The following is a 17,312-nucleotide window of genomic DNA, read 5'->3' as shown; positions in this document are numbered from 1 at the left end:
CTTAAGTGACTATCTCTAAAGCGAGCCTTGGTTCGCTTAAGCGAACCCTTCAAAAAGTCCGGCTTGTGCTTAAACAATCACAACTTTACTTAAGCGTGGCTCTCTTAGGCGTGGAATGCCTATCGCAAAAGTGAAGGTTACAAAAATCACGCACCAGAAATATCAACCAACTCTCAAAACAATGAACGAACCCTCATGTTTCGTTGGGAACTCCGTGCATACAAACCACATATGCAATTCAATTATACTTGACATTCTGGACTCAATGGGACTGTCAAAATACTATGAGGTATCGTTGATCCAACATCTGTGAAGAACGTGAGAAACTAGCTCACACCTAAGGTTAAGACAAATTCTGGACCTCTCAAAAATCAACTAAGGCCTGACCTAGGTCTAAAATCCTCTAAATCCAATGGAACTTTCGAAATTCCAATCTGAGCATCCGAATACCTAATGGTGACCAAAGGCTAAAATTCCACAAATTCACAATTTAGGACCTTAAATCCTCAAAAATACTTGGAATAAGAAACTGACTCTCACAAATCATATTTCACATTAGGGGACTGATGAAATCAATAGAATTCCACTCCAACACTCGAAACTTCAAACTTCACCAAAAATCACTTTCTTTAACAGCTTAGCTTTTCAAACTCAAAACTTACCTAAATTCTCAACTTTAATTCAAAGTTCAAAACCAACTTTTCAAAACTCAATCATAGAAGACTCGCGGTCAATATCAAGAGGGAAAATTATAAATTAATGAAACTTTCCAAAAATGTTCGTCCGAATCATGACATGATATGCATTCCCTTTGCAATAAGTTAAGTTTCAATTTTGAAAAATCTTGTGTGAATTCAAGAGTAGATAGAGGTATCATAATAGAAGTGGCATTAACACTATATGTAATAAGGTTTATCATACTTTATTGATAAAACTCAGACTATCACAATAACTTACTTCATAAATTTTCAAGACCTATACAAGATTGGTGAGTGAAAAAACAAGTTTCTTATTCTATGTTATATATAGAAAAATTCTAAACTTATAAAGATGGTTTTCGAAGAAGAAAGGGTATGCAAGTTATTTTATACCTAAACTAAAGAATAAAAGTCGAACAAACATATATGGAGTCTTCACGCAGTCCATCAAAATACGACTACTCAGACTAATACTTAATAAATGGCTTAAACAATATCAACCGGAGAATTCAAAAACATTCATCAAATGAAATTTCATAAAACTTCTACATAAAAAATTTAAAATTAAAAAACAATTTATATCATTATTAATATAAAATTAGTGTAAAAAAATCATCAGGAATAATAAATCCCACGATATGAATGTAGTCAAATTGAAATTAAAAAGGAAAATAAAGAACACCTTACAAAACAACTTACCTAAATAAAAAGACTAATTAAATAATTAATTGCAAGAGGATTAACTCTTGAAGTAGATCTACGTATCGTTATGACTGTGGACCGAAGATCGATTTGGATTGATGGATAGATGGAAGGTAGATTTGCAAGAAATGATATAACTTAGATTACACTTAGATTATATAATCTTTTTTTACCGATTTTCAGTTCCTTTTAATTTCATTTTTACCGATTGCTAAACTCTTTATTTTAAAAATTGAATTTTCTCAAATTTGTAAGCACGGGGTGAAAAATTGCACACACATGTTCATTTGTCGAAATATTTTTATTCATGTTTTCTGATGTTAATTCTTTTTATTCTATTATGTCTTGAAGTTTATCAATTTCATGTTGATGATGACAAGATATCAATAACATAATAAAACTCGAGATCTTGATAAATATGAGAAATTTCAACATCTAGCAACAGGAGTTTGTCAGTAGAATTAACACGTTCTTCCTCTTTCTTGATACTCCACTCGCAAGAGATAGAGCAATAGATCACAAAAAATGAACTATGATTGGGTAACCAATATTATCACATAACAATTCAATGAAGTGTTCCAAGAATCTGACAATGAATTTTCCACCAAAAAAATTCTTAACATCAAAATTCTCATCATACTATAATTTTTTGGGTCAATCGGTAACATTTTCCATTCAACCAAAATTTTCCATACAAACCAACTAACTCTTTATGGACTTCGATCTAACACTCATAGACAATTGTTATACAATTAATTAAGATAACTCAAAAAGTAAGCTACCAACTACAATGATAACAAACATCTAACTAGGATATCCTATTAGTTGATCTAAATGAGGCTTCCAGTTGTTGTGCCTTTGTCCTTCAAGATGCACCTATATGGCTGTTTCCTTCTGTCTCTGTGTTGTGTTTCCCTTTTTGGCATTAAACCTCTGATTATTTTTTTTTTCAATCCAAATGTTGTATATAATTGCTGCAAAATAGAAAACCCAAAATTCCAGCTCTTGGTTTACTATTCTTGATCCTGTTGATCATCCATTGACTTCATATTCCACGTTGCCTACTTGTTTGTGTTAGCCTAACCAGTTCAGATTGCTTTCCAGACATATGAGGAGTAAGGACAAGCATAAAATAGGTAATCAAAGTTCTCTATATGACTAGTGTTGCATACAACACAATTTGCATCCACTAGTATACCCTATTTCAAGACTCCATCTACAGTGGAAAGCTTCCTCTATAATGTCATCTATAGTATGAACTTGTGCCTTGGCATCATACCCTTAACCTGAACCAAGTGTTTCCACTCAACTTGAGGGTATTGAGGTCTACGTTTCACATAGTTGTTCTTGATGCTAGCTTTAGGCTTCTCGTTTCCTCCAGTTGGTCCAGCATCATTTTTATACCATGTCCTTGCATAACAAATCTTTCTTATAATCCAACATGCCTTCTTTGGGGTGGTCATTGTATATAGACATTTTCTTTTGATGTAGAAAGTATTGATGCACACTATCCACAAATTGTACTTTTTCTGTCCTAGTGCACACAAAAGTTTGGATAGGGCTGCTTTATTCCACAAATGTCCATCAATCACACTTCGTCCTCCTGCAACCTTGGGCATATATAGTTGTCAACATTGTGATAATCTTCTCTGGTAATAAAAAGATTTGTGCCCAATAAGTCTGCATCTCAAATAAAACACCCTTGATGAGTTGAAGTCTGCCACTATATGATAGGGACTTCGATGTCCAGCATTCCACCCTAGCTATCATTCTCTTATCTAAGGGTAGGCATTGGTTGACTGATCACTTCCTGGTTGATGGTGGTATTCCCAGATATTTAAAAGGTAGTTCACCTTGTTGCATCTGCAATTTACATAAGATATGACTCTTAGTATGATCATACACACCTGCAATATATATATATAGCTCTTATCCAGGTTTGCATTCAATCTTGATACTGCAGAGAAGTGTTGAAAGTTCTAGATTAGCATTTTGTATTGACTGCATATCTACTCGACAACACATGACCAAGTCATCTACAAAACATATATGAAATACACCAAGCTTGTCAAATCTAGGATGATAATTAAATTGAGGCTCATGCCAAAGTTGTTGGACTGTTCTATGCATATATTCCATGACCAGCACAAATAGGTAAGATGACATGGGGTCACCTTGTCTCAATCCTTTTTTTTCCTTGAACATAGTTGTTAGACCCCATTGATAAATATGTTATATTGCATAGTTATCACACATTCCATAATAAGATTCACCATTTGAGTAGGCAAGCCATATTCCAGTAGCACCATCTTTGTTTCACTCCACAGAATCATAATCTTTTCTAATGTCAACTTTTACTGTGCATCTAAGAGAAATCCCTATTTTGAGTATCCTTTCACTAACTCATGGGCAATGATCACATTATTTAAGATATTCCTTCCTTCAATAAATGTAGATTGTGATGAACTGACAATGTAGTCGACTACCCTTTTCAATTTTGAGTTAGTATCTTTGAAATCAGGTTATAGATGGTTGTGTAGCAGGCTATTGGTCTATATTCATTCACTGATGTAGGAGCAGATACTTTAGGCACTAGTGTATTGTTGCATTTGTGCACTTCAACAGCTTCACGGTCGTAAGAATTGCATAATCCCTTTAATGACCTCATCTCCAATGAGGTCCAAATGAGTTTTAAATAATTCAACATTGAATTCATCAATACCAGGTGCATTATCTACTGGTAACTCTTTCTGTGCAGTCACAATATCCTTAGGTTTAATAGGTTGCATAAGTTGTTGTTGTTGTTGTTTCAATGATAAAAGGGTCATCTCTAGCAATATCGACATCTATACTTGGAAGTACGTTACCATCTTGTCCCAACAATGTCTTGAAGAATGTCACAAACCCCTCTTGTATCAATTTAGGATCACTCAACTTCCTACCCCTGCTAATTATATATCAAGGCTATTTGGTTCCTGGCTTTTCTGGCTTTTAAAACTGTATAAAAATATTTAGAGTTTCTGTCTCCTTGCTGTATCCACACAATCCTTGATTGTTGCCGTAATATCTTCTCATGCACCTCTTCCCATTTTTCAATCAATTTCAGTATCTCTCTTTCTTCTTCAATCAAATGCTGATTGAATAGGTCACAAATCATTTTCTCCTGAATATTTTGTAGTTTCTCTCTTAACTGTATGAGCTTTGTTTCAACTGATGAGTACTCTTTATGGATGTGTTTTGCCTGCTGTGCTATTCTCTGTAGTTTGGTCCATATATTAAACATAGAATATCCATATACTAAACATACTATATCCATTCACTTGCTGATTCTATACAGAGACCACAAGATCCTTAAAAACTTGAAGCTTCATCACCACATTTAACCATCTAAATGACCTTTTAACCCTGATTTGAGAAGCACCCGTATTTACTACCATTGGTGTATGATCAGAACACCATGGTTCGACATATTCATCTACTATGTTTCCATACTGAAGCATCCAAGTAGTATTCCCAAACGCCCAGTCAATGTGAGTATATATTCTAGCATCCACATCCCTCTTATTACACCAGGTGAAATGTCTTCCTCGCCAGGGTAGTTGACCCATCCCTAAGTCATCTATACAAGCTTGTAAGTTTGCCACTTCCTGGGGTCTCACTGGTCCTCCATTTCTTTTATCCTCCTGAGACAAAATCGCATTGAAGCCTCCCATTATCTGCCAAGGTTCATCACTATTTATAGTAATATCCCTAAGAGAATTCCACAGCCTCATTCTGGAATTTAGAGTATTAAATCCATACACTATAGTTAGTCATCAGTTTCTTTGTCTTGTACCTTACAGACACCATTTGATCAGTGTTGTTCAATATAGTTACTTCTACTTTACTGTGCTTCCATATGATCCATATTCTGCCATTAAATAGGGTAATTTGCATACACCCTCCAACCTTGTTCCATTTTATTCTTAATTCTTTCACCTTTGGCAGCCTGAATCTTTGTTCGTATACACCCCATCAAGTCCACTTTATTCTTTACCAGAAAAGCATTCAACTCTTTGAGCTTTTAGGGCTAGTTCAGCCCTCTATTGTTTCAGGAACTGATTATCATGTTATGTTGGGATGTGCAGGCATTTTAGACATTTTTGTGTTTTCACCTAGGCCTTTCTGATGGTCTGCTAATGGAGAGAACCTGTTGAATTATTCAACATTATCTTCCTTATTAGGACCTCTCGTCTTAGACTTAACTACCTGAAAAGGAGCATCTCTTTCTTCAGTGGCATTCTCATGTGTATTGACTTCCTTTTCCTTCTCTTTCACTGGCTGCTCGTGTTGTTTATCGTGCCTGACTTTCCATACAGGCGGTGGAAGTCTTCTTCTCCTTGGATGCTTTGGAACAGGCTTGACCTATAGACATTCACCATGTTTATGTCCCCACTTCATACAAGCATGACACAACTGTGGTTCCGACTCATACTTGATAGCTTAAGTGATATCAGTTCTATCCGGTTTTTCAATATGTAATTCATGTGAAGGCTATTAGGTAATATCCCTCTCTATCAACACTCGAGCAAATGAGACCCTCTCAATTTCTGTCGTCATTCTATCAGCACATACATGTTTCCCAATATTACTCGCGATACGACCTAGATATTCTTCAGCCCAGCAGTGTAGTGCGATTCTTGGATATAGCACCCATATTGGAATGATTCACATCATCTCTAGCTAAAATTGAAAATCCTTCACCAAAATTTTCAGCCCCATAGGTCGACTATTGTAAGTATAAGGTCCCTCTGCTAGCACATCGTCCCTATCCTCTGGTGTTTCGAACAAGAAAGTGAATATCCCTCATCGTGCAGGTACACTCGTGGAACAATTAAAAAATTCCATACGCCATGTACAATTTTCAGCATATCTTTGAAAGCAGGGGAATCCCCAATAACGTATCCTATAAGGTAATTTTCCCACTGATTGCATTCTGTTTCTACCTCAATAGGACTAACCGTCACTATTTTCCGCCCATTTTTTTAGAATCGGAGGATAAAATCTGAGAGCCCATATTATTTTACACTTTTCGATTTTCTTGTACTACTTCAGTCTGATCAATTTGAGGTTTTATGGTGCTATAAGACCCACTTGAGAAGGTGATATTCCTAGCTGCATGTGATTCCTCCTCATCCGATTTAGACGTCGACACATTTTCTTCTTCTGCTATAGTTGGATGGCTGCTTTCACCCAGTATCCAGCTTCCAGGTTTCATCGTAGCTAACATGTGTGGAATTCCGGAATCAGGTGTTATTCTTCTTCCTCGTTGGTTCTCAGCCTTCTTCTGTGGCGATCTAGGACCCTTCCTTTGTCTTTCCATCTTCTCCAAGTGCACGTTAGCAATCGTTACTTAACGTATACTGAGAGAAAATTCCTTTTATGATAATTAAACTAACTTTAGCAAGTTTAATCAAACATACTATAATTAAACTTGAGAAAAGTAAAGGCTTAGACAATCACATTAAGAAAAATAAACTATCAGAAAATTCTCATTCTACTGTAATTAAACTTGAGGAAATTAAAGGCTTAGACAATCGTATATATTATGAAAAATAAACTATCAGAAAAATACTGTAAAATATAAAGATAAATTAAAAGCTCATTTAATTATTTTGGCAAATTACATCTCACGAGATTACAACAAATTTCACAGACGCATAACACAAATCTTATACAAACCAAGTATCGTAAGTACCAAATGTAACATTTTGGAAAATCATGTGTAGTGAAGAGCCAATAAGTCCGTTAAAATACGTATTGGGGATACATAGGCATTTCAATTCCCAATATTGAAAAATATTGGGCATAGTATAGAAAAATGGCTAAGGGGTGTTAGCCAATTTCTATATATACCCAAATAAGCAAAATATAGTCCAAGCTTGTTTAGAAATGTACCTGGAAAGAATCTCTTGAATTAAAATGTTTTTTCCTTAACTCACAAAAAAAGGTATGATGCATCCAATTGTCAAGCCTAGATACCATGTCACATGATCAATTAAAATGATCATGTAGAGTAAGTAGTGCCCAAGGACATAACGAGGATCCTTGGGACAATAAGTAAACATTCCCAAATGATCCATAAATAATAGTTAGTTAGGACAGTGCAACCAACCCATGTGCAAGCACATGTGCAAGACATGTGGAGAGGGGACCACCCTAACCGAATTCGGTTAGGGTAGTGAAAGGGAAAACGTGCACAAGGGACCACTCCATGTGGGGCCTAACCTCCCTACAAATTCTAGACTCTAACCTACTGCCCTAAATAACTAAATAACCTAGGACTAACCGAATAGGACCCATTAGTGCACCCGACAACCTGGGACCAAAATCGGGTTGACACTAACCTAGTACTATTTAAAGAGACAACCTAGTACCTAACATAAGATGGTCCAAAAGGTTAGTTATGGACCTAACGACTTAAGGGTACTTTAGTAATTACCCTAGGCTACTTAATTAATTAATTTAGCATCTGGATTAATTAATTTAAAGGGGCAAAACCGAAATCACCAAGCAATATCCAGATTTCGATTAAAACAAGAAAAAGACAATCTAGTACCAAACCTAGGATGGTTCAAAGGATTGGTTATGGTCCTAATGACTTAAGGGTATTTTAGTAATTACCTTAGGTCACCTAATTAATTAAATTAGTAATTTAATTAATTAGTTTAAATGATCAAAACTAAATTCTTACACTAACCTAGTACAACTCAAGAAACATCCTAGTACTTAACCTAGGATGGTCCAAAAAGCTTAATTTTGGTTCCAATGACTTAGGGGTACTTTAGTACTTACCATAGGTACCTAAATTTATTAAATTAAGGATTTAATTAATTAATATAAAGTCAAAATGTTGACCAAAACCGTAGTCAACACCAATTTCCAGATTTGACTAAGTGTTATGTTCTCCTATGTCTAATCAACTTACGAGGGGCTTTTTGGTAATTGGTTAATTAGTTTATTAAAATAAACTTATTAAACCTAAGTTTTATAATTCAATATTAGTTTTTAAACTAAAAAATCACGTTCAAACTCATAGAAAAGGCAACGCAAAAACAACAAGCAACGAACGAAAGAAAAACAGAAAAATTTATTGAGTTCTCTAGGGCGATTTCAAGGTTTCTCCAAGGTTTTGTTCAAGGTGGTATTCGTAGATCAATTTCTAAATAAGGTATGAATTTTTCCTCCTGGACTTCTTTCTCCAAGAGAACTTTCTTTCGAATGATTTAAAGATCTTGAAAACTAGGGCTGTCTTTCGTCGTTGTTGTCGAACTCCTTTCCCTAGTATCCTTGTTACCATTTCAATATTGAATAGGTTAGCAATCATGTTGTTGGTATGTGTTGCTGGATGATCTTAATGTGTATGGTTTTTTGCTGAAATAATGTATAACGTATAAAAACTTAAGCATGTTGCACATGGAAATTGGCTTATGCCAACAAATATGGTTATGAAATCTATGCCCAATTGTTTATGCCAATACTAATCGTATGCCAATAAAATTGCTAACAATACATTGTCTAAAAGTGATGTATGTAAATGGCTATAATATTATGTTAAATAATTAAAAGATTGGCTAATGTATAATATATAAAAACTTAAGCATGTTGCACATGGAAATTGGTTTATGCCAATAAATATGGTTATGAAATCTATGCCCAATTGTTTATGCCAATACTAATCGTATGCCAATAAAATTGCTAACAATACATTGTCTAAAAGTGATGTATGTAAATGGCTATAATATTATGTTAAATAATTAAAAGATTGGATAATGTATAATACATAAAAACTTAAGCATGTTGCACATGAAAATTGGCTTATGCCAACAAATATGGTTATAAATTTTATGCCCAATTGTTTATGCCAATATTAATCGTATGCCAATAAAATGGCTAACAATACATTGTCAAAAAGTGATATATGTAAATGACTATAATATTATGTTAAATAATTAAAAGATTGGCTAATGGTTCGTACATATTAAATTTAAATATGAACATACGTAGGATTGACACATGCCAACAAAAATGGTTATGTAGTTTAAATATTCAAAGGTTGAGGCCAATAATAATCATATGCCAACCTTGTGTAGTTAAAGTATCAAATGATAATATAAGCACTTCTAAACTAATTCAATGAACCCATAATCAAGGGCATGCCACTCATTGGGACAACTCCCAACATGCTCTAAAAGAATGACATATGAACTCATGAAACTCATTGAATGAAGTGTTCATTGTCCATAAACGATGGTATGAATCTACTACACTAAATTAAGTAAAGTAACATGAGTTATAACATAATTAAAGGGGTCTAAACTATGTAAGTGACCAGAATGGGGTGTTAAAGGAAGTGAGACAAGCCTCACTTACACCTAAGCTACTATGTTAAAAGAAAACTCGCCTATGAAGGTGTTAGAAGGTGTGAGCCAGTCTCATTAACAAGAAAGGATGATATGTAAGGGAAATTCACTTTTCATCAATGTAAAGTAAGGATGTCCGTCATCAATAGAGTAAGTAAATCTCATTCTAGAAGCAAACCCCCATAATGCTTGAGTCAATACTAGTAGATAATGAAGAAATGAAAATTCACGTAAAGGGGTGAGTAACTATGAAAAGCAAATGTGCTAATGTCAATGAATGTGGTGACAACATGATAAGAGGATAATGTGAAAGACGAGAGCAATATCAAATGAGCCTAAGTAAATGTTACCAAAACGTACTCACCTATGAGAGTGTAAAGCTAAAGAAGAGACCAGTCTCTATGAACACTCTAACGAAAGTATTGAGATTAATGTATAATTAATACTAATGATGAGATGAGAAATTATCTATTGAGCTATGATTTCCTCATACTAGAAGCCGACTTCCATGACATATGAGTTGAATGTAATGGAACTTTATACTGAGCACCGATAGGCTAGCTATGAGCGGTGATGCCTTCTTTCGGGAATGGCGGAGGTTCACGTATCTCTCATGAGATGAGACTGTCCAGCATGCCGGGTATGGGTCTTCTTATATCTCCTAGTCTTCGAACCTATACAACCAATATAAGGATCTGGCGGTGTTCAATTCCTATGTACGCTAGCATGTTTTGGGTCACTTTGGCCGGTGATTCCACCTCTTTTCGGTGTGGGGTAGATACTGGATTTCATGATGCTCACATGATCAATGTCGGTTAAGGTTAGAGTTCCTCAAAGTATGAAAGATAATGAAATGAACGATACCGAAGGTGTTTGTGCAAGACAATCAGGAGGTGAAGTCAGATTCAAGTAATGGCATTAGGTCATTCTTGGTCATTGCACTTCATGATCCCGACGAGAGTCTTAAACTTCATCCTAGGTATAGCTGGTGTTTACATCAGCCTACGAATGAATGAAATGAATAATGTGAAGTACGAATGAATGAATGAAGCAGACTCTGTGTTTGCTAAAGAAGACCCTCGGGTTGAGGTCCCATATGTTGGGCCCTCATTTGACATGTCTTATCTATATGAAATGTATAATATATAAAACATGAAAGTAATGAAATCAATGGCATGATCAATCGAGAATTGCTTATGAAAGGTAATGAATATATAGTGTAAAGAATGACTCACTATAAGGTAGGGAAATCATTCCTTAGTCCTTGGATTACTTACATCGATTCATTGTGAGTATGAAACTATAATGAATCATTGCACTTGTAGGTAAAACATAGGATCAAAATAATTATTGAACTACTCAACAAGAAGAAGAAAAAGACTGAAAAATAAACTAAGGCTTGTGCCAATATTGGAGTATGAATAGATGCCTCAAGGTATATAAACAGGGTTAATAACCAATTAATGGGCATAGCCAATAAAAACTGGCTTATAAATATATTCATACCCAATTAAAGAATGAAATAATTAGCTTGAAAGTAAGGTAGACAATAATGGATCATGTATTATAAATCAACTAAAAAATGGGAATAGCCAATAAATGTTGGCATATATATATAATAATACCCAAAGGAAATAAGAATGAAGAATCTAAAGTAGAGTAGCCAAATCTTCTCCTTCGTCATGTGAATTGCTTACTCGACTCATTGTAGGTATGGGACTAAATGAATCATTGCACTTATAAGTGAAACATAAGATTAAAGGAGATCATTGAACTACATAAAAAGAAGGAGAAACAGAGTGAAAAATAATCTAAGTGTCAAAAATAGGGTTCTCGGGTTTGGACTATCAATTTTTCACATCTTTGCTCGAGTTGTTCTAAAATTATGTGGATGATACTAATGTTTTGTAATCATACAGAAAATGAGTTGTGTTCTTTTAATGCATTAAATTACATCATATTCATTCCACAATTCACATCTAACGATTAGGAAAGTCTAGTCACTAGGCTTTCCAAAAATAACATGTTGTTTAAGAAGAGCTTTCTTGATCATGCATAGCCTTATGTGTATGTGTGCATACACCCATACTTAGTACAAGTGGTGTACTAACCCCTACTATTTACTATTTTATAGATGCAGGTTAAAGGACACATTGACGACTCTTGCAACGGTTTGGACACCAACATTTCTCCAGATCATTTGGTAGGTCCTCTTAATTTCGAGGATGCTACGGTTTTAGTCTAGCCTTAGTGGTAGATAAATCTAGTGGATGTTGTCCCTAGCGTTTCTTTCGTACTTTCATTTCGAAGCTTTGTAATAAGGCCGTGTTTGGCAACTATTTATGATATATTCATCTTCAGTTTCGAATTGATTTTTTTGTGTTGGATGGTTGTTCTGTTATGTTGAGCTTAGTATATGATGTATCTAGTTAATAATTATATGAAGTCTATGTATACTTCATACATATAAAAAGTTTTCAATTTTCCGCAAATTTAACTAGATGAATGCAATGAATGCAAGATGAGGCTTGTCTGCGATCTCTAAGAGGTCAACGACGCCGGTTGCGATCCAGATCCTAGAATCCGAGTCATGACACCAAATCCCTTATATATTTTATTATACTTATATTGAACAATATCCAAACTGTTGTAACACCCCAAAAGAAATTTATAATATAAGGTCTGAATCACACTTTGTATATGTATGGGATCGTACTAGATGATTCCTAGTTTCTCATGTGTTATAAGGTTCATTTTTTAAAGTGTAGGAAGTGTCTTACAAGTGATTTAGGGTCATTAGGGATCTATAGCACTAAGCCGAGCTCAATGTTTTTTCGCTCGTTGAGTTTTCCCATAAACTCTTGCAAGAGTCAACTCCAAACAACTGCATCTAATATAATATGAGGATTTAGATGGAGCATGACCTAAATAATTAAAGTTCTATTAATATTATTTACAACTCCCCCAAATTTTCATTAGTTAGAGTTAGGAGAAAAAAGTTATAATTTTTTGACAAAAGATACTCCAGTTTGTAATTTTGTTTTAAAAACAATAACCAGAAACTACGGGTTGTGGAAGAATTTGTGGGTCATAACTCATGCTTGTGGAATGGGATAAGAGGCTTAAAATTATTTCTAGAGTTCCTATTGGAATGATGATGAAAATCAGGCTTAGGTTGCAGTCATGAAAACTAGGCCTAGGTCAGAGTCCCTAAATTCTAGTCTCATTTGAAGAATGAAGAGAAACGGGTCGCAGGAGCTGTTCCTATAGTCAAATTTGACCCAATGTTCAAGACCCATCATTCAGATCAGTGTTCTCAATCAAGAAAGCCCACACACTCGTGATCCATTACATTTCATCATCTTTTGTACATAAAATAAGATTATTCTCTTGATGCTTCTTCTAGAAATTGTATTCAGGCATTGGAGGATATGTTGAGGGTGTGTGTGATTGACTTCAGGGGTAGCTGGGACGGCCATCTGCCTTTTATAGAATTCTTTTATAATAATAGCTATCTTTCCATCATTGGGATGACACCGTTTGAGGCGCTGTATGGTAGATGGTGTAGGTCTCCAGTTGGGTGTTTGGAGGTTGGAGATTCATCCATTTTGGGTCCAGAGATCATTCATGAGGCCTTAGATAAGGTCAGGGTGATTTAGGACAGGTTGACTACTGCTTATAGTCGGTAAAAGTCTTATGCAGACAACAGAAAATGACCCTTAAAGTTTGGTATTGGTGACCAGGTTTATTTGAAGAGATTACCTATGAAGGGGGTGATGGGGTTTGGCAGGAAGGGGAAGTTGAGTTTGAGGTATGTTGGGACATATGAGATTCTACAACGTGTTGGCTAGGTGGCCTATGAGTTGGCGTTGCCTGCGGAGCTAGCTTCTATTCATCCAATCTTTCATGTTTCTACGTTAAAGAAGTGCCTAGGTGATCCAACATCGATTCTACCTGTTGAAGGTTTGGGGGTCGATGAAGACTTGTCCTATGAGGAGGTACCTATTGAGATTTTAGACAGACAGATCAAGCGGCTGAGGAACATAAGCCTGGAAAGGTCTATGACCTGTTCCCTGCCCTAGTATGCTTCCTCTTCCTGCCTTCCTCCACTCGTTAGACATGGACAATAAGCCTGGAAAGGTTCATGCTATCATGCAGCATAGATGCCCTACACTCCTCCTCGAGATTCTCAACAATCTTAGATCCAGTGTAAACGGGAGGATTCACCCTCGTGAAATCCCTTAACCTGCTAGCCATGGTGCTGGCAGGTGGGTTCTTCCTGGGAACACCTCGTTGCTCTGCCTAGGCTGTCATAGCCTGAGCTTGTAAGGTGATGACTTGGGCCATCTGTACGCAAAATGCCCCTCCACCATATTAATTAAATAATTAATTAAATATTTAGGGTAATTATGATAGTACCCTTAGCCTGGAAAAATACCATTTTACCCCTAAACCCTCCAAACTTAAGATATCCCCTTTTTAAGTATGGTAAAGACTCATCTGGGTAAATCTTCATATTCGGATGCCGTACATGGCTGAACCCAACCTTTCCTAGCTCAACTAACTCCCCAAGTTAGTTGGCTTGGCTTTCGCAAGGGTTCAGAGTACTGGTTCTATGCGCATCAAATCATGTGAACCCGGTCTAATCGTAGGCATTCTAGACACATTAACCATTACTTAGCATATCCATTTTTAGAGTTATTACAACAAAGTTTGTTATGAGTTTGTTAGCCTTTTAGATTATTTTAAGTTTCTGCCGTTTTTTATTAGGATAGATAGCTGCTTGTTGTTCAATAAAATTCACTCAGAAAATTTTCCACATGTTCCTTCACTGTTTATTCTAATCTTCCTACACAATATTAGAGCACCATTGGAGATCCTTCATTTCTTCAATGATTACCTCTTCCATCACTAAGTCAAGTTCACAGTCCCTATTTTTTTCATCATTCTTTTATTAGAAGGAAAAGCTATGGAGTATGGAGAAGATCCATGCTCATCACTCTCTCAACTCAAATCAAGTTTTGATTCACCAATGGAAGTTGTAAATCCCCTGTTTCCAGCAACCCAAATCTTTTTCAACTCCATGTTTCATTCTCCTCAGATCTCTTTTCACTTTCACTTCTCAACAAAAATGGTGGTCTCACACGCAACGTCATAGGTCCTTGCTACAATTGTTGTTATTTGTTTTCGCATTAGAGCTACAGTAGCTCTCAACGTATCTTCAACCGGTTCTTGCTTCTACTGGATCTATCTCTTCGTCAGTTGCCGCCGGTTGTGCTGTTACCGTTTTCGTATTTCTCTTCAGATCTGCACTTGAGATCTGAAGTACAGTTGCTGACGGTTGTGCTGTCACTATTTTTGTTTTTCTCTTCAGATCTACACTCAAAATCTGAATTTTTTGAATAGAGAGTGAGATGAGTTTGTCTCGATTTTCTATTGCTTTTTCAGTATTTGATTTTCTATTTTCTTCATGTTTTTTTCTAGTTTTCTTAAGGACTTGGGGTGCCTTTGTTATGCATGTATTTTGACTCAAAATAGATCCAATATTTCACATAGAGTTGTCCTTTGGTTTTCTTGGGGTATCCCCTGGACAAAAGGAGTACAAATTTTTATCTTTGATTTCTAAAATGATTTTTTTGTCAAGGGATGATCATCTTCATGAATTTATATTCCCTTTAAATCCATTTTCTTTTGTCCTTCTATATTTTCCTCTTTTTCCTCTCTTCAGATATATGAATCTCTTTGTGATGATATTATATCACCTAAGTATCTTGGATATGGGAACAAAACCCATTTCACCTTCTGTTCCCTCAACCCCAGCTTGCTGTTGTGGATTTTCCTAGTTCATCAATGGAATTGGTTCATCAACCTGTTGCTCCTTCGGTATATTCACCTATTTGTTTCCTTTCACAACCTCATTAATGCTCCTTCTTCTTCTCCCACCTCTCTCTAGAGCTTCTTTATTCATTCAAATGGGATCTCTTGCGTCAAGGATCTTTGAAGTCTGAACTTATCGGTCCCATTGGCTTAGTGCTTTTCATGGCTATTTATCTTTATTTCTGCATTGCTTCTTTTATTTTTATGGTCCTCACTGTTGTTGATCCTCTTTTTCACCCATCAACTTCCATATGGGTATCTAAAGAATTGTGTGCTTCTACACTTGGAGGAATCATGTTATCAATTGGCATTTGGGATGCCTCCAATGTCTTGTGTTGTAGGGGCTCAATTATGAAGTAATTCCAACTTCTTGAGAAAAAGTGATGTGGTATTCAATATTCTCTTCACTAGTTCAAGCACCATTACTTTAGTTCTTATTACTTCATTTTTAACTGTCTTCTTATCGATTCAGTCGTTCTATTTGAAGCAGTTACAATGACTCAATTTTGCAGGTTGTTCTTCTCTCCATCACTCTTGGTTAAGTGTTGAAAAAATCTGACTTTTTATGTCATTTTTGGTGGTTCACCCATCTCTTGGAAATCAAAGAAATAAACCTCTATTTCTTTATCATCTGCCAAAGCTGAGTATCATTCGATGTGGCCATAGTGGTTGAGGTAACCTAGATGAATCGTCTCCTTCATGATTTGGGAGTTCCTCCAACTCTCCCCATTTCTGTTCAAATTAGGCCCAGGCCACCATACATTTCGCCAAGAACCCGCTCCATCTCGGCTTGCAAATTTCCTCACCAAACCTTTGTTTGGTCCCTGATATAATAAAATTCAGGGCAAATTTGGTCTCATTTCTCTTCCCACCCACTTGAGGGGTGGGGATATTAGACTGATGATGAAAATCAGGCCTAAGTCAGTCATGAAAACCAGGCCCAGGTCACAGTCCCTAAATTCTAGTCTCATACGATGAAGAAGAATAGGTCGCATGAGCTGTTCCTGAAGTAAATTCGATCCAATGTTCAAAACCCATCATTCATATCATTGTTCTCAATCAAGAAAGCCCACACAATCATGGTCCATTACATTTCATCATCTTTTGTACATATCATAATATTATTCTCTTAGATTCTTCTTCTAGAAATTATATAGGTGTGCAAAGTTTGTTAGCCTCTTAGATTATTTTAATTTTTTGCATTTTTTATTTGGATAAATATTTGCTTCTTGTTCAATAAAATTCTCTCATAAAATTTTCCACATTGGCCTTCACCGTTTCTTCTAATCTTCCTATAGTTCCAGGAACCAATCCATGAGTCATGGATCATTTTACAGACTCTTAGTGTGCCCGTAGACCATGTATATTATGTGTTTCAGTTGTATATCAAATATTCCAGATTTCATTGAATATATTGAGTTTGTTTTCACACTTTTCACCCTTTGTTCGATCCCCACAACCCCCAAAGTTTCTCTTTAACCCTAATAAATCTTGGTAAGTACTCTCCAAAAGTTTACAACATAAATCCTCTAATTTCTACAAGATTTTAACAATAAATCCTCTTCCTATCTCTAGAGGTATCCTTGCTGCAGCCTCAATATCAATATTGGCAACATGTGATCAAACTTGCATA

General features: G+C 35.7%; 1 long non-coding RNA gene across 1 annotated transcript; it reads left to right on the top strand.

Moving 5' to 3' along the window:
* Positions 1–1,956: 1,956 nt before the first annotated feature.
* On the top strand, positions 1,957–12,172 carry LOC138339068 (uncharacterized). Its single transcript, XR_011212099.1, has 2 exons — positions 1,957–6,352; positions 11,937–12,172. It is a non-coding gene; the product is annotated as an uncharacterized lncRNA (long non-coding RNA).
* The last annotated feature ends 5,140 nt before the right edge of the window (positions 12,173–17,312 follow it).

Source organism: Solanum lycopersicum, chromosome 10 (assembly GCF_036512215.1).
Source record: "Solanum lycopersicum chromosome 10, SLM_r2.1".
NCBI classification, from domain to species: domain Eukaryota; kingdom Viridiplantae; phylum Streptophyta; class Magnoliopsida; order Solanales; family Solanaceae; genus Solanum; species Solanum lycopersicum.
This window is presented reverse-complemented; position numbering and strand designations above follow the sequence as displayed.